At 32.7% G+C, this 24,654-nt stretch overlaps 1 protein-coding gene and 1 pseudogene across 2 annotated transcripts in view; both read right to left on the reverse strand.

The window, feature by feature from the left end:
- LOC145276853 (structure-specific endonuclease subunit slx1-like) overlaps positions 1-24,654 on the reverse strand; it is a 251,566-nt gene that overhangs the window by 196,203 nt on the left and 30,709 nt on the right. The window lies entirely within an intron of this gene.
- LOC145284084 (U2 spliceosomal RNA) lies at positions 4,203-4,340 on the reverse strand (annotated as a pseudogene).

Consider the following 24,654-nt stretch of genomic DNA (forward strand, 5'->3'; position numbering starts at 1 on the left):
AAAAAACGTCAAACTTTTTATGGTTTAAAATTGGATTTATCTTTCTTATTTTCCATCTTTCTCCCCAACCTTCTCTTTCAATTCTGCCCACCCATACCTCTCTCCAATTTGAATGTTGAAAAATGAATATAATTCATTTACTACAGCTATTTCTTTGAAATGTAATGCTATAAGGTATAATCACGTTCACCAAAATTAAGCAACGTTGAGCCTGGCTAGTACCAGATGGGCGACCATTTGGAAATGCTAGGTGCTGTATTATGTGCTCCCGCTTATCTCATCATTTTTTTGTAGTCATCCTGAACCTCTACTTGCCACTGGTATTTAACAATGCCAACTTAGAAGAGGTGGGGTTGGAGATTGCGAAACTCTTGCCACAAAAATTCTATGCGCAGGTAGCCTTTATAGTGTGTATCCATACTTCGTCAAGACTGAAGGAATCTATATAATACTGTAACTTTACATTTATAATTTCTGAACAATGCAGAGTAGAACAAATGGTCCTGATTAATTCCTACCCCTTCCACTTCAACAGAGTAATGTTGATAAAGCTAGTAATCTGAAGAGAATTAATATATATCAGTGAGCAAAAGCAATACTACATTTTTTTAATCCCGGACAACACTGAGTAAAACAAATGGTTCCATTAAGTTCCCAATTTCTTTCTCCTCCTTCAGGCTAACATATTAAGGTATATATTCTGCTTGTAAACAGTTAAATCAAAATACATTTGATCTGATACATCTGCATTAATTTAATGTTTATCAAAAAATCCATTCATTCTTTGTTAAACTAGTAGGGGTGCCTGGTGTTGCCCGGATGTTTGGGTCGCGTACTAAGGACCCTCCGGGGGTTGGGGGGCGCAAAACAACAATAGCAGGGGGTGCCCGGGTGTGTATAGGTGGTGTAGTAAGGAACCCCCTCCCAAAAAAAAAAGTGGTAGCAGAAGGGGGTAATCAAAACAACGGTAGGCAGAGATATTTAAAAAAAAAAAAACAAACAAAAAAAAAAACGTGGTAGTAAGAAGGCAGGCTCAAATCCGTAATGCAAAGGAGGAAAAAAAAAAAAGTGAGGTCTTTGTCAATGTCTTCATCGAACGCAACCGGAACTAAAGAGAGTTGAAATTAAGCGAAGTCAATCCGATGACTTGCTAAAATGTCGACGAAAAAAACCGACCCCTCCTTGCACAAAATTTCCCAGTTAAGGGTGAAGGAATTAATGTTTTGGGCCAATTTTTTTATATTTGTCATCTGAAGGGTCGAACTAGAAAAAGATAGGCATACATACATACATACATACATACATACATACATACATACATACATACATACATACATACATACATTCATTCAAAGAGACAGGTGAGATTTATAAAATAGAAGATAAAAATAAATAATATAATATTCCTTCCTCATACACCGTGCCTTCCCCTATCTTGATTGGTCATAAAAACTATAAAAATGAAAACACATTGAACATTATTAGTTCCATACATTTTGAATACTCTGCTCTGATATTTGCAGAATCATACAAAGCAGAACGACTCCCTTTGTCTGGCAGGAGTATTACACAAGGATGACATGCTGAATACTGGTGATGGTGGGAGGTGAAATAGTGGTGATGGGAACAAAAATGTTGTTTTTTTTTTTTTGTTTTTTTTTTTTTGTCTCTTTCAGTGAAGTGTTGTTTCTCTCCACAAAATGTCAACCAATGATGGGCAATTACGTTCAAATAACCACTTTGTAGTCTGTGGATAACTGATTTTTTTTTGCTTTTTTTTTTTTTGTATTACTCTTTTTTTTCTCTCTCTCTCTCTCTCTGGATAATCCACCACACTCTCCCCACGCCCTATATTTGAGCAGCCTAGGCATCAGTGGCTTACCAAACTGTAAAATAAAACATGTAAGATGTCTCTATTACTTTACAGCAATATTTTTGGAAGATCCTAAAATGATATAAGCTAATTTTACTAAAAAAGAAGACCGACTTTAAGAAAAACAACTTAAGGAAAACAGTTTTGTTTTTATTTAACATACGCTGGCTTTGTGCATAAAATTTTGCTGAGTTAAGCAAAGTTTGGTGTAAGGACACTTTTATAAATAAATAGTTGAAGCACCTCATCTAAACTTGGTTATCATTATAATCTCAAAAATTGACGTATGACTTCAAGATCAAAATACCAATGTTTTATAACATGATTTTGTATCATAATTTTAACTAGTTTGCTTTCATGTTTATCTACTTATGTTTGTCAAGCAGGTTATGTTTTCAATCAAGTTAGTTTGTTACAATGTTTGCGTATGGTCTAGCATCTACATCGCTTGACCAATCATCACCAAACTTGCTCAAAATATTTAGTTATGGTTGAACTTCAAACTGATTTAATTTTGAGACGCTAAGGTCAAAGAAAGATGTAAGTCACACTTTTAGTCTGTTCTGTTCATCATAGAAACTCACTACATGGCCCATATTATAACCATCTTTGAACATAAATACTCGAGATTTCGAAAGAATTTCAACTTCTAAGTTTTCCAAATTTGATGTACCATATGCTCTCTTTAGTTGCATTTTTAAAATTTTACTACACTCGAAGAAAGTTTGGGAAAAGGAGTTAAAAATAAAAAATATGCAAAATACTGTTAAAAACCCACCAAATATATGTCAGCCTATGTCACGGTAACATATATTGAGCGAGTTTTTAACCGTATTTTGTTTAGTTTTTTATTTATAACGCCTTTTCCCAAACTTACCGTGTCAAAGAGAGATTCGGGCGCCATTTTAAATTTTCCAATATATCGGTAAACACTGTATGTTTTTCAAGCTGAATAAACATGTTACATTGAATAAAAACATTAAAACATATCCAGTTAGGTAGAAAAGTAACTTATCTTGCCTTTGATAACATTTATTTGTTATATATTTGTTTTTTGACAACTTTTTCGAATCTATGTGTATAGTAAAACAAACCCCAAAAATTTCATTAAATTTTTATACACGTAAAAAAAAGTATTATCTTATCCTGCAATCACTACGACTTGAATAATGTAAAATGACTGTTTATAACTTTTGGGTTATGTCCAAAAATTCAATACGTAAAGTTAAGACGCCAGAAGTGGACTCGGTTTACCTAAATATGGAATGGAAGGCAGTAAACATGAAACGAAATATAAAGCCATATGGAAATAATTTATTAAAAAAAAATTGTTATAGTTTTAACACTTCTTGCGCTATCATGAAACAATAAAAAATAAACTTTCTTTTTTTACATTTCTATAAAGAATTTTTTTTTTGTTTTAACACTTGTTATTACAGACAAAAAAAAAAAAAGAGAATTTTTATTATTAGCATTTCTATAAATCATGTCTTTTTGAAATAATACATTTATGTTTTTCACAAGTTTTATCACAGAACTTTGTAATAAATAATGTATGAAAGGTTTTTTATTAACACTTCTTGTGTTATCAAAAAAATAGTTTTGGATTTTGTAATTCAATTGGAGATTGTTTTATGATACACTAGCCTGGGTGCCCGACGTTGCCCAGATGTTTGGAAGTGTGTGTTGAGCAAAAAAAAAAACAAAAGTGGTTGCAGGAAGGCGGGCTCAAACCTTCACGTCATGGGTTCGAGCCTGCCTTCCTGCCTACTACCACTTTTTTTTTTTTTTTTGCTCAACACATACCTTCAAACACCCGGGCAACGCCGGGCACTCAGGCTAGTAAGGTGCTAAAAAACAGTTTTCCTGAGGTTACCATTTTTTGTTTCATGTAAATAACCATTAACAATAACTTTCCAGATTTTGGGGGAAAAAAAAAACAGAGAGAGAATTTTCTTAAAAAATCAGAAAACAAAACCACAAATCGTTTCCAATTAATACAGGCAATAGATTTACACTGAGATAACATTAAAAAAAAAAAAAAAACAAGGCCGATGGCCATTAGTCGCATGCTCTTGTGTAATGAATGAATGTGTGAATATAGGATTAACATGAAATTCTTAAAGATAAACTAAAATGACCGAAAAATGGGTTGAAATGACTTAAATAAATAAAAAGTAAATGACTTAGAATGACTTTCATAAACTTAAGGATGAATTGAATGACCTTAAGAATGACTTGAATGCTTAAAAAATACCTGGAATCCTTCAAAAACAACTTGAATGGTCTGGAGAATGACTTGAATGGCTTTGAGACTGACTGGTTGTAAAATGGGTGATCATTTTACATTAAATTAATACAGAAAAGTGATCCCCCACTTTATATCACAAAGTTACAAACATAAGTACAGCATGTAGTAAGAACAGATACTACACTTTGATCTTGGCCAAAAGGCCAAGAAAAGGGTATTTATTTGCTCCCTCACCGAGCAAATTAGGCACAAGGCCGATTTTTAATGTGAGGAGTAAAGGGGAAATGGGGACCAACTCCCCGGAGAGTAGGGGAGCTGGATAGTGACAATTGGTATGAAGGGTTGCCCCTACATTGACCAAGGTCTTATATGTGGGATTGCCGCCACATATGGTCTTTGCTTGCAGTATCTGCCAGACTACGGAAAAGGAAACGGAATCAAGGCATTCCTTTTGATGAGTTTTTTTTACTTGATTATCCAAATGATTCTAAACTTTGAAATGTCTTAAACTTATAACATTCTCCTTCCCCCATGCTCCAGTGACTCACAAGATCAGGTCAAGTCACTTAAAAAGCAAAAGAATCCTTTATCTTAAAAGAAACAAGTATTGTTTTTATCTATGTAGACTCCTAACGTTCTATGGAACATCATTTTAAAACCACTAAAATATAAAATAACTATCTGTATCTATTCTGCATCGCCCAAGCATCTAATTAATTTTATTTCTGTTATTTTTTTTTAATCATGCAATTTATTTATTTTTTTTAAACCAACATTTTAATTTCAAAATTTTGCTTCAAATAGAATTTTGAAAGTTAAATTTAATTACAGAAGAAACTAATTACTTTTATGAAAGTAACGTTGTTTTAATATTTATTTATAAAATTATTTGACGTAAATAGCTTTCAAAACTTTCAATAGATGAGGATTTGCTAAGAATTTTAAAGTCAGTTTAAATGACTTTCAAGCCAATAGTTTAAATACTTCAAATTTCTTTTTTCCATTTCAAATGTTATCACCAGAGTAAATTTATCACAAAAAATAAAACTGAAGATGGAGGATTGAAATAATACAATTATGTTTTTCACAAGTTTCATCACAGAACCTTGTAATAAATAATGTATGAAAGGTTTTTATTAACACTTATGTGTTATCAAAAGAAGTACATGGAAATGGATGAATAATCAATAATAAAGCAAGAGAAAGATGGTCTTCTGTCAAGAAGTGACGATCACCATATATATATATATATATATATATATATATATATATATATATATATATATAAATGTAACTCTTGGTTCGTTCGCAATTAATAGTCTAAAAAAAACACTGAAGTTTTCCTGCTAGATCTGGAGATTTCGTTTGCAATCTAGCAGGGAATTCTAGAAAATCTGGAGATATTTGGCACTCACACACCCGCAATTTTAGATTAAAAAATAAAGAAAAGCGCTTGAAAATACTTTAAAACATAAAATAAACTCATTCATGTAAGTAAAAAAAAGCATTTCTTGCCTTTGGTAACAATTATTTATTGATTATTTGTTTTGTTTTTCACCTTTTTTCGGCTAACCATTCTTAAATCTCACTATAAAATCGATTTTTCCAAGTACATTTTAGGTGGGGGGGGGGCATTCCAACCTCCGAAGTTTAGTTTAAAATACGATCTAAGCAACCCTGCTTTATTTAGAAGTATTTAGTCGAAAATTGTAAAAAGCAAGAAACAACAGCAAAAAAAAAAAAAAAAAAAAACTTATACCAATACAGTAGAATTTAATTATCTACCAACCTAAATACTTTTAATATGCTAAAACAAAGTTTTTTTGTTTTATATTTTTCTAATTTCAAAATATGTTGCACCATTATTGTGATGTTTAATTTGCAGCATATTTCAATTTAACTTTTATTATAAAAAGTTTGAGTTTATGATTTGTTTCCTGCAAAAAAAAAAAAAATACCCTCTCTGAAAAAAACAGGCAAAACTAGCTGATAAAATATGTAAGCCTTCTGGGGAGCTAACCGCTTCAATATAATTCCAGAAACATATAGTGAGAAAACACGGAACATTTTATATATTGGATATACTATATTTATAATTTTTTTATGGTAGGAAGTTAAAATATGGAGTGGGGAGGGGGGATTAGCGATTTTTGAAAATTTCAGACGATAAAAGTTAAAAATCTAGCGATTTTCTGGGCATTTCTTTCTCCTGATCTCGCGGGGTTTTTTAAATCTCAGTTGCCAATATTGCATCACTAAAAAAACACTACAGGCTTAATGTAAACAGAATGTGTTTACAATATCGGTAAATTTTCAATGGGTTTAATCACATAATTATTGATAATGTAACCATGTGATTGAAAGTTGATTTAAATTAACCACACGTGGTCGCTTTCCTCTCAAATATTCATCGAAAAATGGTAGGTACACACAAAATGAATGCCAACGCTCAAAGTGTATAAACATTTTGACTCCTCCCTTTACTTAAAAATTCACCAAAAATCAGGAAATCAACTAATTTTAATGAAAATTGCAGTATTTTTCAAATAATGATCGCAGAATATAATGAACTAATTATTTTTACTTAACTCTTAGTGAAAATGTTTTATTTTGTTTAAACAAAAAATACCTTTACTAAAGTTATGGTTTTCAGTAGTAAATAAAAAACGCAAGAATTTATTTTTGCTTTTTTTATATAAATAAAGCATCGTAATTTGTAGCAATAAAAAATAATTTTTACAGTAACATTACGAAAAAAGCCCCTAAAGTCTGTATTAATGAATTCGATATAACTCGAAGAAAAATGAATTCTCTCATACTATTCAGGAAATTAAAGATTCAATTAGATTCCTATTTCAGTCACCTAAATTATTTAGGGTGAAATGAGTTTAGGAATTTATAGCCAAACCTAATTTTTTTTTTTTTTTGCCATAAGCATAAGCATAAAAAAAGTAGCATTAATGCAGTAAGTTAGGTAAAATTTGCATAGAATGCTCTGCTTTACAGTTGTAAAAATGGAACGGAGATTTGAATTTCGTTCCCTTTTAATTTCGTTCCCTTTTAAATTCGGTACATTTTTACATTACGTCCAACTCATCATTCACATTCGACACGTCAACTTTTATAGCTTTTCGGGTATTCTGGCAAGGTTAGGGGTGTCTATTCTGAAAGCCGTTCTTAACATGGGTAGATTGGTAAGTGTGTCAGAAATTTCGTGAAAAATAGTGAATAATTCCACCCCGTTTTTCCAAGCTTATAACTCCTCGAAAAATGTAACTCAATCCCTAATTTTTTTTCCAATTAAAAGAGCAAGGACCAAGGCTTCATTAAAAAAAACAAAACAAAAAAAAAACAAACAAACAACATGTTTTTTTAAAAAAAAGGTTTTAACTTCGGACTTTATAGGTAAATTTCTAAAAACACTACTTTTTTTGTTTTAAATTTGAATATATTATTTATTGACCTTTTCTCTTCAATTTGTCATATATAACACTTTGGTGAATAAATTATTTACTTTTTAATAGACATTTCAAAATGGGAGGTGTGAATTATTCTACCCCCTGTCTTTCCAAGCTAACTACTCGAAAAATATAATTGAAGCTCTATTTTTTTTTCAATTAAAGCAGCAAGGACCAAGGTTTCATAAAAAAAAAAGAAAAAACAAACAACGCGGTTTAAAAAAAAAAAGGTTTTAAACTTCGAACTTTACAGGTAAATTTCTAAAAAACACTACTTTTTTTTTTAAATTTGAATATATTACTTATTGACTGACCTTTTCTCTTCAATTTGTGATATATAAAACTTTGGTGAGTAAATTAATTATTTACTTTTTACTAGACACTTGAAAATGGGGGGACGTGAATTAAAAAAAAACGTTTGTCTAAAATATTATATTCGGTTTATTGGAAAGAGCATAAAATTTCACATTGACCCTGAAAATATCGTAAAAATAGAATCAATAGAAAAATTTTGATAGATTTTTAAAGTTTAAAAATTGAAAAATATTGAGTTCGTAAAATTCATTACTGTTTTTTAAAAAATAAAAAAAATATTTCTATTACTTTTAAAACAACTTTAATAGTTTATTTTGGAAGTATAATCCATAAAGAAAATAAACACCCCACTTTTAAAAGAGAAATTACGAGATTTTTATATTTTATTCGCAGTTTCGTGATAGGGGTGTAAAAAATTCCTACAAAAATTCTGATACATCTACTAGATTGGAGTGTTTATTCGTTGTAAACGTACCCGACAACCTATAAATGTCGACATTTCCAATGTGAATGGTAAGCTGGACTTATGTAAAAAATAACAAAAAGATATACCAAACTGACTTTTTCGTTTAAAAATGGAATTATTTCCCTTTCGTTAATAACTTTTTTTTTTTTTTTTTAATAAATATTTTGTGTTTTATATACATAAAGTACAATTGTTGATGTTACTGTTTTGATTATATTCGTTTGGGGGGGGGGGCACAATTAAAAAATTAAGAAAGATTAAAACGAAGCAAAATTTAAGTTTCCGTTCCATTTTTGCAACAACCGTAAAACAGCGCATACTCAGCAAGTTTTATCGTAATTTATAAGCATAATATTGAAACACTAAATCAACATTTATTTTTTTGCATAATTAATGATGAAAGCATTTTTCTGTTTATTTTCTTAACATCAGTTAAAAAAAAAAAAAATAATTTGTACATTCTCTTGAAAAAAAGAATCAAACTTTTCTCTATTTTCACATGTGTTCCATTTGAACAAACTGAGCCACAGCAACGCGTGGCCGGGTACAGCTGGTGTATATATATATATATATATATATATATATATATAAGAAAGGGGGGAGGTATATAAATTTTTCTAAATCAACACAAATTTAAAACAAAAAACAACCAGATGAGAATAATAGTCCAAATAATATAAAAATAATTATAAATCCGCATCTCAAAAATATATATTCATCATAACAAATGTTTACGTTTTAAATAAGTTTATTTTTACATTTAATCATACTTCGTCCCTATGACAAACATTACTGATATGATACGTTGCGAGCCTGTCTTTGTTTTATCGTTATTTCCATGGCAGGTGCTCGTCTGAGCTCCAATCCCTCGTCCCCCCTTGCCAATCTTTCGCGAGAAACACCCGTCTGGCTGAAACTACTGTCAATAATTTTCCCTACTCTTTATCTGTGCCTAAATCCAAACGTAGATTCCATGAGCAAAGCTTCATTCTTAGAACTGCACGCCAGTGGAACTCTCTGCCGCTTGCCTGTTTCCCACCTGACTACAACTTGGACGTCTCCATTTTTCACCATTGTCTTAAATTTTCTTTTCCCCCTATATATTTTAGTACAATCAACAATACATGTCATTTCAGTAAATTTAAAATAATAAAATACAAAATAGAGATTTTTTTTTACTCAGTTATGATAAAGTTCTTGTGTTTGTATTACTATACACATAGATTCGAAAAAGTTGTCAAAAAAAACAAATGTATACCAAATAAATGCTATCAAAGGCAAGATAAGTTACTTTTCTACCTAACTGGATAATTTTTTAGTGTTTTTATTTAATGTAACATGTTTAAACAACTCGAAAAGCATACAGTGTTTACCGATGTATTGGAAAATTTATAATGGCGCCGGACTCTCTGGTGAACACGGTAAGTTTGGGAAAATGAGTTAAAAGTAAAAAAACTATACAAAACACTGTTAAAAACCCACAGAATATATGTAAGCCTATGTCATGGTAACATGCATTGAGCAAGTTTCTAATAGTGATTTGTATATTTTTTTATTTTTAACTCATTTTCATAAACGTATCGTGTTTAGCAGAGAGTCCGGTGCCATTTTAAATTTTCCAATACGTCGGTAAACACTGTTTTTCGAGCTGACTAAACATGTTGCATTAAATAAAAACACTAAAAAAAAATTATCCAGTTAGGTATAAAAGTAACTTATTTTTGCCTTTGATAATATTCATTTGTTATATATTTGTTTTTTGACAACTTTTTCGAATCTATGTGTATAGAAATACTAACCCAAGTTCTTTTAGTAATAAGGACAAAAGATAAAATCGAATTATATAAATATAAATTAATTTCATTTGTAATTTTGTTCTATCCATTTTTGCTCCCCCCCCCCCCGACTTATTCAACATTTTCATTTTATATATTTGTCCTGTCTTGAAAAGAAAAGTAGTAGAGAGAGTTGTAACAGCTGCAGTTGGCGAGGGGTTAATCACAGGTTATGGGTGGAAGTGAGAAAAGAAAAAAAAAAACTCGTTCCAATTTGGCAATTTAGACACTAAAATAGGACTTAACTGATGTAGACAAAATCCATGAGAACATACGCATACACACACAGGAGTGTGGTAAGTACCCTGGACTGTAGGAAGGCTTTTAATATAATAAAGAAGAGGAAAAAGAAAAAAAAAAGCCTAATCTATTAAATCTGTGTTGGACCTGCTTGTCTCATCGCTCAGAATAACAAGACTGATAATGTCTGTTTGTCTGGGAAATGTCAGTATAGTTAGTCAAAAAACAGATATTAACATTTATTTCTCTGGATAAAAAAAATAAATAAATAAATAAAAACAAACAAACAGAAATCCCCCAAAACATTGATAAGAATTACTTTCTTAACATTATCTTTATTCTGTTGAACAGAAGCAGAGAGATAAGTGACAAAAGATGATGGGAAGATTAAAGAAAGCATTATTTCTTCAGTTAATTTAGGACAAGCTATATATAGTAAGTAATTTATAAAATATATATGGCGATTAAGCTACACTGAATATTCGGCGTTTCATCCACTCTAGGATTCCTCAGGCTTATGCGCATAAGCCTGAGGAATCATAGAGTGGATGAAACGCCGAATATTCAGTGTAACTTAATCGCCCTGAGGAATCCTAGAGTGGATTAAACGCCAAATATTCAGTGTAGCTTAATCGCCATACATATTTTATAAATTACTAACTAGCCCTACCTACGTATTGAGCACTTTTGAAGTAAATACTTAAAGTTTACGCATAAATATATACTTTCGTATATTAATTTTATGTGAGTAAATGTATTAGTTAAATATATATATATATATATATAGTTGGTCGTAAATTAACTGAAAAAACAATTGTTTCTATAATCTTTATATATATATATATATATATATATATATATATATATATATATATATATATATATATATATATATATATAAAGTTATGAAAATATATTTCTGACAATTAAGCTACACAGAGGTTTCTGTGTTTCATCCTTGTAAGGAATCATCAGGCTAGAAGATAAATATATTGAATAAGTATATTTTATTTTGATCAAAGCCGGCTCAATAATATCATGGAGACAGACACAGAATAAGACACAAACAGATTATGATGAACTTCAAATAAGACAGAGAAATAGATCCAGACAGACATAGACCACAATTGCACATAGATGTAATTATAGTTCAATGTTGGGTCAGTAATTTTGTTTTACTACTCCAAGACTGACCAAGGTAGCTTGTTTTAATCTTCAGTGACTGGAATATATCGCACTACTAGAGTTTAGTTATGAAATATACTCATATAAGTCCCGTCTTGTCTCTTAACATACAGCCTAAACATGCCTTTAATATGATCTTTAAAAATAAAACAAAAAAAAAACAAACAAAATTGCTTTTGTGATTCTTTAGCAGGTTCAAATTTCAAAATTGAAGAAAAACATTTAAACAATTTAATATCTTTATTCATCTCAATCCGAATTATTACCCCAGTAGTGTCAATTGTATTTATATATAACTAGCCTGGGTGCCCAGCGTTGCCCGGGTGTTTTGAGGTGTGTGTTGAGCAAAAAAAGAAAAGTGATAGTAGGCAGGCAGGCTCGAACCCATACTGCGAAGGAGGAAAAGAATGTTAAAAAGACAAAGTGACGTGTTTGCTGTTGCATCCATCGCAAAACCGGAAGTGACACAGGTTTAAATTAAGGCAAGTCAATCAAAGAGGGAATGACTTTCGAAAACATCGGTGAAAAAAGCCACCCCTCCCTGTAGAAAAGTGCCCAGTTGAGGTGAAGGAATTAATGTTTTGGGTCAATTTTTCGATATTTGTCATCCAGAGGGTTTAGTTTCAAAACGATAATGATCTTGTGAAAATTCATCGCCTCTGCATACATACATACATACATACATACATACATTTAAACAGACAGGTGAGATTTATATTATAAACTAGCCTGGGTGCCTGACGTTGCCCAGGTGTTTGGAGGTGTGTGTTGAGCGAAGGAGGAAAAGAACATGAAAAAAAAAAACGTGACGTCTTTGCCGTTGTGCTTATCGCCAAACCGGAAGTGGCGAAGGTTTAAATTAGGGTTAGACAATAAAAAAAGAGAGATGACTTTTGAAAATATCGGCGAAAAAAACGGCTCCTCTTTGTAGAAAAGTGCCCAGTTGAAGGTGAAGGAATTAATGTTTTTGGCCAATTTTTCAATATTTGTCGCCCGAAGGGTCAAGCTTCAAAACGATACTGTTTTCGGTAAATCTGTCGCTTCTGTGGAAAGTTTTAGACATATATACATAGATACATTTACACAGACAGGTGAGATTTATAGTATAGATTAATATTTTAGAAGAATTTAAAAATCAAAAAGAAATTCATTTTGAGTAATAAAGTCATGTGATAGTAGACAGATACCAAATAAGACAGAAGCAGATGAGAGAAACAGATGAATATTGTAGGTAGAGAGTTCAACGTTGGAAGATAGATTCTGTTTTCATGAATTACTATTCAAAGACTGGTCAAAAGTAGGTTGATGGCTTAAATCTGTCAAGTAAGCTGATTGATTGAATGTGTGTCAAGTTCATGAGGTCAATATGGCTGTTAAGGGAATAAACCAGTGATGATGTGAGAGTGTGGGGCATCAGCATCCACAAACGTGACCTTGTGAATAAAGAACCAAAGAAAATAAGTTACAAGGATTGACACAATCTATATATACCTATTTATCTATTCACATTATAAAAAATGTCTAAAAATAGTAATTCTTTTGCTCTTTTCAAATTTCAAATTCACTCAATTATGATTTTTTCTATTCATAGAAATTGGTAGCAATTGACGTTCAAACAAATTTTTAAAAATCAACTTCTGTTGAAGTATATTTTTAAACAATTTTATTCAACTAATGTAATAACTAAATAATAAAACAATTCAATAAACTTCACAAAAATTTCATTAAAAGAAAGTGAAAAAGTGCCGGGATACAATACTCTACTATTATGTAAAAGGAACTTTTTTTTTTTTTTTTTTGTGTGTGTGTGTGTGTGTGTGTGTGTGTGTGTGTGTGTGCGCATCAGTTTGTTCCTATAGACTCGAAAACAGCTGGACCAATTTTTTTAAATTTCACACAAAGGTACTTTATGTAACTAGCAGTGTTCTTAAATAGGTTTTATATCGGAATTTCTTTGATAAGTATCAATAATCAAAATAATCCAATAAAAGAAGGAACAGGCGATTTTGACCAAAGTTAAGCCTAACATCACAAGTGCATTTAAGCAGTTTTATTACCACACACGGCAAAAAGCCGTACATATAAAATCAACAGTAGGTTCTTTGATATGATAGGAGCATGTTTGAAATAAATATTTCTGTTTGAAGCACAACTGAAACATGATAGTTGACTGTTATATTTCAAACTTAAATTCAAGCCAATATCACTGTACAAGCAGTAAGGCCAGGCATACAAAATCAACAGTAGGTTTTTTGATAATACAGGGGTGCATTCAAAATGTTTCTGTTTAGAGCACAATTGAAGCAGGATATTTGACTTTTGCATTTTAAACTTTAATTCAAGCCATTTTATATGAAAAATAATTTTATAAAAATCAACAGTAGGTTCTCTACAGTGCAATGTAGACTACAATGTATTGTAGACTAAATCACTACAGGGAGGCATGTGAAGCTCCCCCCCCCCCCGTGCACCGCAAAGGTTCTCCAACTAGAGCAGGCAATCAATTAATTTGACTGAAAATTTTCACCGATTTCACCCATTTCGATAACAATAAAAATATGGGAGTGTGAAACATTCATTGATCATCAATCAATCAATCCCGGGCAACGTTGGATGTCCCTGCAAGTATATATATATATATATATATATATATATATATATATATATATATAATTTCATAATGTCTATTACATTATTTAATCATTAAAAGAAAAGAAAAGCAAAAAAACAAACTGGAAATTATTTATGGGATGTAAATTTCTTTCAAGAATTCATATGATATCCTATCGATTTTATTGCAAAACCGATCTTTTTAAAAATATTTCCCCATTGAATTAATTAGCTTTCCAAAAAAAGAAAAAGTAAATATTTTCGTACAAATAGATACGAGAAAAGAAAGAAAAAAAAATGAGTGAAACAAAAATTGAACAGAAATACTACTGAGAAAGATCAATCAAAATAGTTACATGGACTTCTACTGCTACAGTTTAGATCTGGGTGTCATGTAATAAGACTTTAGTCGTCAGCGAGGAGGAGGGGAGTTGAGGGGGGGGGATCAGCACTAAAGCCAACAAAGCTTAGGCCATTGTTGAGATAGCTTGTTACCTGTTGACTAAGATATGTTTCTGATGCTGTGCAGTTCTAGGAGGTCTAGCCTTCGCCATCTCCTTTTGAGAAGGGATTATTGCTAATTTTCTGAGGTGCCTTGTCCAGGCAATGCCAACAGGGCTACCCCAGACATTTCTTGCAAGCCACAGTATCCTTCCTCTAAGGTGCTGACTTTTTAAATCCCACTTTCCCGACCCTTGTGTCACATCATCCTGTCGTGAGAGGGAGATAAATAACTTTACTAGATTTTTGTGTCCGTTCAATTCTTAATTTAAAAGAAGAAGCATAAACACAAACATGAGAAACCCTTTTATGCAATGTGGAAAAACAGTTCTCATTACCTATTTTAAGGTCTCATAATTAAAGGGCTTATGCTTTTGCGGAGAGGAAGCTTATTAAATACTATCTGTAAACAAAAACAAGTGTTGTTTGATTCATTAGCTGTTTCTTCCGATTGTAAGCAGTGCAAAGCAAATTGATTATATATAGTAACTAGCCTGAGTACCCAGCGTTGCGCGGATGTTTGGGGATGTGTATTAGGCAAAATTTAGAAAAAAAAAAAAATGTGGGAGTAGGCAGGCAGGCAGGCTCGAACCCTTATCGCGAAGGAGGAAAGAACGTGAAAAAAAAAACGTGACGTCTTCGCTGTTATCCATTGCCAAACCGGAAGTGGCGAAGGTTTAAATAAAGGCTAGACAATCGAAAACAGGGGATGACTTTAGAAAATATCGGCGAAAAAAGCGACCCCTCCCTGTAGAAAAGTGCCCAGCTTAGGGTGACTATGGGTGAAAGAATTAATGTTTTTAGCCAATTTTTCGATATTTGTTGTCTGAAGGGTCGAGCTTCAAAACAACATCGATCTCGTGAAAATCCGTTGCCTCTGTCAAAAGTTTTAGGCATACATACATCAGGGCTCTACATTGCGAGTGAAACAGTCGCATTTGCGAGTGATTTTTCAAAATGGCGACTAGAAATAATGAAACGCTCATCTTTTGGCGATTGTATTTCTTTCACTGGCAGTCTTTCAAAAGCTCATTACTGTGTGAAAAATATCTTTTCAACTTTTTTTTTCTTAATAAAACGAGAAAAATCAAATTATTTAAACAATAAAAGGTTTAACAAAACAATCCCTTTTTTTATATACCTTCAAGTATCAACATAAAATTTGTTGTATATTTAGAATTACTTATTAAAAAAAATACAGAAAAATCTTGGTACGTATTTGTCATAGAAGATGTAATATTCTAAAAATTATCTGGGTTTGGCTAGTAACTTTTCAATTTGGCTAGTAAACGAAAATATTTAGTTGTCAAAAGACAACTAAATACAAATATGTCCGTAGAGTCCTGTACACTCATACATTTAAACAGACAGATGATATTTATATTATAGATGGCATTGACAGCAAATACCATAAATGAGACATTTGTTACAAAATGCATAGGTCACTTATCTGAGAAAGGGCTAAAAAAATCTGGCACTTTTGCATTACACAGACGGCGCCATTTTTTCCGTGCATTTCAGTAAACTGTCACCAGGTGGGACTTCTCAGTCAAAAAACAGGGGACGATAACCCATACTTTTAGGGAAATTCTTCGGAAACTTTATCTAATGGATGTAAATTCTCTAAATATATACAATGTTACATTGTTGACGTCAGAGTCCCGGGGCAACAATAGACTTTCTGCAGGCTAATAGATTGTTTTCAGTGACAGAGCAGTATGAATATGGAGAAAGCATGGTATACCAAACCAGCCATAGTAGCAGTGACGGATTCTGCTGGAAATGGTCTAAAAAAAAAAAAAAATTTTTTTAAACTATATTTTGTTACAGTGACAACTTTATTTTAATTCAAAAAATGTTTTGATAATAAAAAAAAGTTCAATGTTGCTTTAATTCCGAAATTGTTTTATTATAATTATATTTTCTTAAGCAGACTTATGTTTTTACTATTATATATTGATACAATATACATTTTTAAAGCATAACTGTTTTGGTTTTCAAATATTTTTGTGTTCGGAAAAAAAAAAAAAAAATTTTGTTATTTATTTGCCATGTTATCGCCCGCTAACAATGGCACCGTCTATGTAATGCAGAAGTGCCAAAAATTATTCGGCAATAAATCCATATCTCAACCCCTGCTTTGCTTTACAAGCTATTCAAGCATCGTGGCTTTTGACCTTAAACTAATATTGTTACTTGACGGAAATGATTCTGTTCTACCAAACTAAGAATCACCAAGTACTTTGTACGTGCTGTGAAAGCCAGTGACGTGCAAAGAATTTTTTCAGGACAGATGCTCAAATGAAACAAAAAAAAAAAAAAAAACGGCAAAAATATAGTAATGAACACTCTCTCAGTGGAACACAGGCCTATAATACATTCCTCTGAAGAGGACACTTTAAAACAGGAGTAAAAGGGGCAGGTGCTTGGGTACCCCTAGCACCCCACCCCCCTCTGCATATCTCCAGTCAAAGCTATGTGTTTTGATGAAGATGATTACCTGATAACAAATATACTCGTTATACAAGTTCTATCTTGCTTCTTGACAAAAGGTGTAAACACATCTTTGATATAAACTAAAAATAAAAACAACTTTTGTGACATTATAAGAGGTTCAAATTCCAAAAGCGAAAAAAAAAAAACATTTCAATAATCAAATATTTTTATTCATGTCAGTTCAAAGTATTACTAAAGTAATTAGAATTGTATCTATGTATAGTTAAAAGTTTAGAATTTAAAAATAGAAAATAAAATCTTAAAAGTTCATTTTGAATAATAAAGTTACAGGATAGTAGATAAAGGTTAGCCATTTTGGATTTTTTTAAAATCCTCATCAATTAATCATGTCTAAGTTTGTCAACATGTATCTATATTGACGAGTCACTGTTATTCAGAAATAGCATGGCTACCCGGCGTTGCCTGGATGGAGAGAGGTGGTATACTAAGGTTATTGAGCAACCCCCAGAAAAAATATGAGTGCCCGTGCAACAGCAAAAAAAAATATATATAAATTAGCCGCAGTAGCCAGGCATAGACCTGTAATGTGCACTTGTGATGTTACGGCCTTCAAAATAACATCTTTTAAACATACATTGAGATCGCTAGGCATGAACGATTTATAAAATTTTCGACACAAAAACTGACCCCCCCCCTTGGAAAAAATGCCCCAGTCAATGGTCAAAGAATTAATGTTTTTGGCCAAGTTTTGGTTATTTGTTGTCTGAGAGATTGAGCTTTCTAACAATACCAATTTGTCAGTGTTCATTGCGTGAGTCCGAAGGTTTTGGTGGACATACAAACACACAGACACACACGAACATACTAACACACATTTTGCCTTTTATATAATAGACTAGCGAGGGTGCCAGGGGTTGCATAGGTGTTTGGAGGTGTGTATTGAGAAAAAAAAAAAGTTGTCGTAGGCAGCCAGGCTTGAACGTGAAGCCAGAAAAGAAAGTGAAAGAAAACGTGATATTTTATCCGTTCGGCCACAATGAGGTAGGATTGAAAAGCATTCTAATTTAGCGATGAAAAAGTTGACATGCAGAAAGTGAAAGTTAAGTAAATGAATTCATGCAGGCGAAGAAATAAAATCATGCTCTTAAATTTGGCTGTAGGCCAGTTAAGCTTTCCCCACAATGGTGGGGGAAACCAGCTCCCTCCACCAAGTAGTGGGGGGAGGGCTATGGCAGTGTCTTAATGAATAGCAATTGTCTGATATAAAGGGTATTCCCCACAGTGATTAAAGCTGATTGAAGGCCAGCGAGCAAATAGATTTTATTTCGATTCAGTTTCACTTTTATACAAAAATCATCAACAAATACGCGACAGAACGGAATAGCGCGAATTTTATAAAAGTCGACCAAAATAAATCTCGAGACGATGTCCCTTTGCAAATCGTAGATATTATGATCTAGGGAGTATATAGAAAGTTTGAAAATATAGCAACCCCCACCCCCCGAAACCTCTGGTGAAAAAAGCCTTTCTTGGACATACAAAAACGCACACGCCACTTTTGCTTTTATATATAACTAGCGAGGGTACCCGGCGTTGCCCGGGTGTTTGGAGGTGTGTGTTGGTGGGGGGAGGGGGGTAGATTAAAACAACCCTGTTAAAAAAAAAAACGTTGGCCGGTTGTTTGGAGGTGTAAAAGAAAAAAATAGTTTTAGTATAAAGGTAGGCTTGAACCCCGAATGTTTGATGCGGAGGTGGAAAGGAAATGGAAAAAAAAAAACCCTGCAACCTAACCATCTCGACCACGGGAACAGATGAATTGATAAGTGTGTTAAGTTGACATTTATAAACCGAAATTAGCAGGTGCGACAACATCAAGTTGCGGAAGCCAGTTTCTGTTTTCCCCGCTATGCAGTGATCAAACAATAAAAAAAAACTAACGTAAGGCAAACGAACGATGAAAACAGAAAAACGAACACGTGAAAAATGGCTTAAATAAGCCTGTTTCGATATTAAAATTTAAAAAATCGGTGGATACCCAGGTGTTTTTTGGTGTCGCTAAGAATAAGCGAAGTAAAAAAAAAAAAAGCAGAAAAACGAACGTTAGGTGAAAAATGGCTTAAATAACACTGATTCAATATTTAAATTTAAAAAATCGAAAAAAAAAAAGAAAAAAAAAAATCTCACACCACGATTCGAAGCCAAAACGTTTAGATAATGAACCAAGGCCTTAACCAACTGAGCTAACGCGACGTACATGAAATTTGTTTGGTTTTTCAACTATTTAAAGTAAATCAGGTCACGACATCATCTGACGCATGCGTAGAATCGGTCATTGTCACGAGAGGACCGTTTTTTGTTGACCCCCCCCTTGTCGAAAATTGTCGATTTCGGGGTGAAAAAGTTAACATTTTTGGCCAATTTTTCGATATTTTTCGAGCAAAGGATGGAGCTTCGATGTGATACCGAGTTTGTGAATTTTCGTCGCGTCTGTCGAAAGTTTTTAGCAGACATCCAAATATACACACATACATAATACATACATACATACATACATTTTCGCTTTTATATTTATAGATATTTAAGGACTCATGCTTGAACAGGTTGACCAACTCCTCCTGGTATGTATTGTCATTGCTACATTCATCCATCTATCACTATGGAAAAGGAACACAACAACAAACTGACATTCCTGGATGTATTAATAACCTGCACGGATCAGAATTTTGTATCTTCCATATATCAAAAACCAACCTTCACGGGACAATACCTGAATTTCATCTCTCACGATCGATATAACATAAAAAAGGAATCATCTGGTTTTTACAACATCGTTCCAGAACAATATGTAGTGATGACAACACATAGCAGTAGGAGTTGGACAACCTAAAAATAACCCTCCACTAAAATGACTACCCGGAGAGTGCTACATCGGCTCTGGAAAACCTAGAGAAAGCAACAAAACTTGCCATAGTATGCATACCATACATAAAGAGCCTGCCCCCCAATTTTTTTTAAATATGCAGTCCATATAGCATCAAAACAATACTCGTGTGATTCAACTCTCAAAAAACACCAAGTACGAGTCAAACTCCCAACCGAAGTCTCATGACAAAAAACTGCATATATGAGATTTCATGCAAATACGGAAAACTATATAAAAGGTAAGACCGGTCGCTCCCCCAAAGGTAAGGCTAGAACACCATAAAGCCATGACACAGAGGGATGTTGAAAAGTCGGGACTAGCTGATCAAATATGGAAAGAAAAAGGAATACACTACCCTTTGTGGAATGATAATAAATAATTGACAGTGATTCAAGGTGGAGGGTTAGGTGACTTAAAGAAGCAGCACATATGCTAAAAAAAAGAAAAATTACTAAGCAGACCAAGCTTAGAAATTAATAGCATTTGGGAACCTCTAATTATAGGAAATACAAAAATTGTACACCCTTAAAATGTTGGTGATGAAAGGGGGATAATCGATCTTTATTAGGCTTGCCTCTCTTTCTCAACCAATTTTTTCACACATACAAAACCACGGTCAAAAAACAGAGAACAACTCCAAGAATACAAAAATATCTATGGAGCCAGTAATTTTTTCACCTTTCTTTTCCAAGACAATAACTAACATGCCTGAGGACGGTCAAAGACCAAAACCAACCAAAACGTTGCACAAATAACACTCAAGATGAGAACAAAAGTCCGATCAAAATAAATAATATAAAAAATGCTCTTTTCTCACAGAAGAGATGTTGTGCATCTTTCTCTGCTTTATTGTTATTTTCATGGCATTTCCCCACTCTTTATCTATGCCTAAACCTAAATGTAGATTCCATGAACAAAGTTTCTTTCTTAGAACTGCACGCCTGTGGAAATGTCTTCCATTTGCCTGCTTTCTAGTTGACTACATTATGGTTGTCTTCAAGTCCAATGTAAACAAGTTCTTGATAAGCCGTTCCACTTAAGTTAACAAATTTACTGAATTTCCATTACTAATGATTACTATATTGTCCAATTGACTACTGTACACTCTTTAACCCTTATCGTCAAGTGGCCTCTGGGCCTTGGTAAGTGGTGATGCCTATGTAAAAAAAAAATTATTTCTTCTAATAATTTCTTCCTTCCAGAAAGATTTTAACAGTTTATAGAAAGGAGTGAGCTAAACTTTATTTTATCTTCAGTATTTTTTTCTATGAGATTATCTTTACCAACCTACAAATCCCAACTATCCTGATCACATCACAAAATTTATGTTAGGAGAACAAAATAGTCATAAAATCTACACCTTAAAAATCATCTCCATTTGACAACAGCATTCATCATTGTAGCTCGACAATGAAATATAAAAAAAAAAACGATATCTACATTTATTTTATTGGATTGTCCAAAAAATTTGATTCATATGATTTTTGGGGTGTTTTTTTTTGTTTGTTTACTTGCACAGCACGAGGGCAGAGTTAGACATGAGGTTGGTTTTTAATGTGGAGGAAAACCAGTCCTCCAAAAAGAGGCACTCTGGTAAGTAACAAAAATAAAAAATGTATTAGTCATGAACGATTTCTCCTCCATTAACCGAGACCAAAAAAGTGTAGTGCATCATCTAAAGAAGAGATACTACACTTTGATCCTGGCCCCAAGGCCAAGAACAACAGAAAAAAAAGCAAGTCTTTTTTCTATTTATTGAAAAAAAAAAAATCTTTTTCTGCATCGAATTTGGTTTCAAAATTGATTCATTATATTTTCAATTCTGCGGTGCTTTTCAATGTAGAAATATTGAATCGATAATTTATTTATTTTTTTTTATTATTTACTTTTGTAATTTTGGAGCAACCAGACAATTTGTTCTTGTTGCAAGTTTTTTTTTTTTTTTTAAAGTTTTACACAAAAACAAGGTTTACTGGACTTTTGATCCGTTTCAAACTGGATTAATATTAGAAGTAAGAAAAAAGTTTTTGATGTTAAAAGAAAAAGTTGACTCCTATGAGCTAGAAAAGAGGCTGGAAGGAGAGGGGGAGGGGTAGTGATGTGTACAAAATGTTGACTTCATTTAACTTTTGTTTGGTGCTATTTTATGCTGAAAACATGCTTCCTTGCAGATTACAACATGGTCGTCTTCAAATCCAATGTCAACAAACACTTGTCCTAAATAATTAAACTTAGTTCAATTTCATCATTTTCAATCTTCTCAAATATTTCATCACTAAACAAACCATCTCAATAATGCTTATTGTCGAGTGGATTTTGTCCTTGATAAATGGTGACACGTCAATAAAATGAAGTTTTAAAAACAGATTTTTGTATTATTCGGATTCATCGGAACACTTTTCTCATCTTGCATGTCATTTTCACAATGTTTCGATTGATGCTACATCTGATCTTCTTCAGGTATACCTTGTCGAACTCGGGAATGTTTGGACAGAATTTCAAATGAAACACTTTATGATGTAGGACACTCTTATTCTGTCATCCATGAAGTCATTTGCAATTGTATTTTTCAGTCGACCACACTGAAAATTGAATCTTCAACCTTCAGGAAAATATCACTTTGCGGAGAGTTCTAGTATAAATTTTGGGAGCCTTAAACCTATTTTATTTCTAGTTCTAAATATCACCATTTATTACTAACTAGCCTGGGTGCCCGGCATTGCCCGGGTGTTTGAAGGTGTGTGTTGAGCAAAAAAAAAAAAAAAAGTGGTAGTAGGCAGGCATGCAGGCTCGAACCCCTACCGCGAAGGAGGAAAAGGATGTGAAAAAGAAAAAAAACGTGACGTCTTTGCTGTTGGACCATCACCAAACCGGAAGTGACAAAGGTTTAAATTAAGGTTAGTCAATCGAAAAGAGGGGATGACTTTTGAAAATATCGGCAAAAAAAAAAAACGACTCCTTCCTGTAGAAAAGTTCCCAGTTGGAGGTAAAGGAATTAATGTTTTTAGCCAATTTTTTTATATTTATCATCCGAAGGGTCGAGCTTCAAAACGATACCAATCTTGTGAAAATCCGTCGCCTCTGTCGAAAGTTTTAGGCAGACATACATACATTTAAACAGATAGGTGAGATTTATATAATAGATTATTATTACTATATATTACTATTTATATATTTATATATATATATATATATATATATATATATATATATATATATATATTAGCAGGGGTATTTAGCTTTGCTCGAATGTGGAGAGGTTTTATGGTAAGGGTATTGATCAATGGAGTCTTAAAAAAATATTTCAAAGCCCCCTAAAAAAAATGGAAATAGCAGCGAGTACCTGTGCGAGCGCAAAAAAAAAAATATTTCAAAACCCCCTAAAAAAAAAAATGGAAATAGCAGCGAGTACCTGTGTGAGTGCAAAAAAAAAAAAAGTAGTAAGCAAGCAGGCTCGAACCTGTAATGCTAAGAGGAAATGGAAGTAAAAAAAAAAAGTAAATAGCTTAGTCACCACGGCCACAATAATATATGACATCGGCACCATTCAAATCAAGCTTAGTCATCGCAAGGCATAGATGACTTCTCAAAAATGTTGATGAAAAAAGTGACCCCTCCTTGTAAAAAACAGCCCAGTTGATGGTCAAAGAATTAATGTTTTTGCCCAATTTTCGGATATTTGTCACCCGAGCTTTCAAACGACACATATTTTGCCAGTGTTTATTATGTCTGTTGAAAGTTTTTGGCAAACACACACACACACACACATTTTGCATTTTATATATCTTCTATAAATATAAAAGCGAAAATGTGTGTATGTATGTTTGTTTGTATGTATGTATGTGTGTTTGTATGTCTCGCAAAAACTTTCCACACGGGTCACGGATTTTCGTCAGATCAATATCATTTTAAACTTCCAACCTTCGCCCGACAAATATTGAAAAATTTGCCAAAAACGTTAATTTCTTCACCCTGAAATCAGCAGTTTTCTACAGGGGGGGGGCAGCCAAAACCCTCCTCTCATGAGGAGTTCGGTTCTACGCATGCGCAAATGATGTTGTAACCTGATTTAGTTTAAAGATTTAAAAAAACGATCAATTTTGTGGGCGTCGGTCTTAGCTCAGTTGTTTAGAGTGCGGCTTCATTATCTAAATGTTTTGGGTTCAAATCGTGGTGTGAGATGTGTTTTTTTTTTTTTTTTCGATTTTTTAAATTTTAATATTGAAGCAGGGTTATTTAAGCCATTTTTCACGTGTTTTTTGGGTTTTTTTTTATTTTTCACATTCGTTTTTCTGTTTTTTTGTTTTGTTTACTTCGCTTATTCTTAGGTTTTCATTAACACTCCCCACCCCCGCCTGACCACACACACCCAAAAACACCCGAGCAACGCCGGGTACTCCCCGCTGGTTATTTAAGCCAATGTTTTTTTTTGGTTTTTATTTTTCAGATTTTTTAAAGAAGCTTTTACGTTCGTTTTTCTGTTTTCTTTTTTTTGGTTTCTCATTTTTACAGTTAACATCGTTCGTTTGCCTTACGTTAG

The sequence above is a fragment of the Euprymna scolopes genome, chromosome 1 (genome assembly GCF_053919585.1).
Source record: "Euprymna scolopes isolate OS-2025 chromosome 1, ASM5391958v1, whole genome shotgun sequence".
NCBI classification, from domain to species: domain Eukaryota; kingdom Metazoa; phylum Mollusca; class Cephalopoda; order Sepiida; family Sepiolidae; genus Euprymna; species Euprymna scolopes.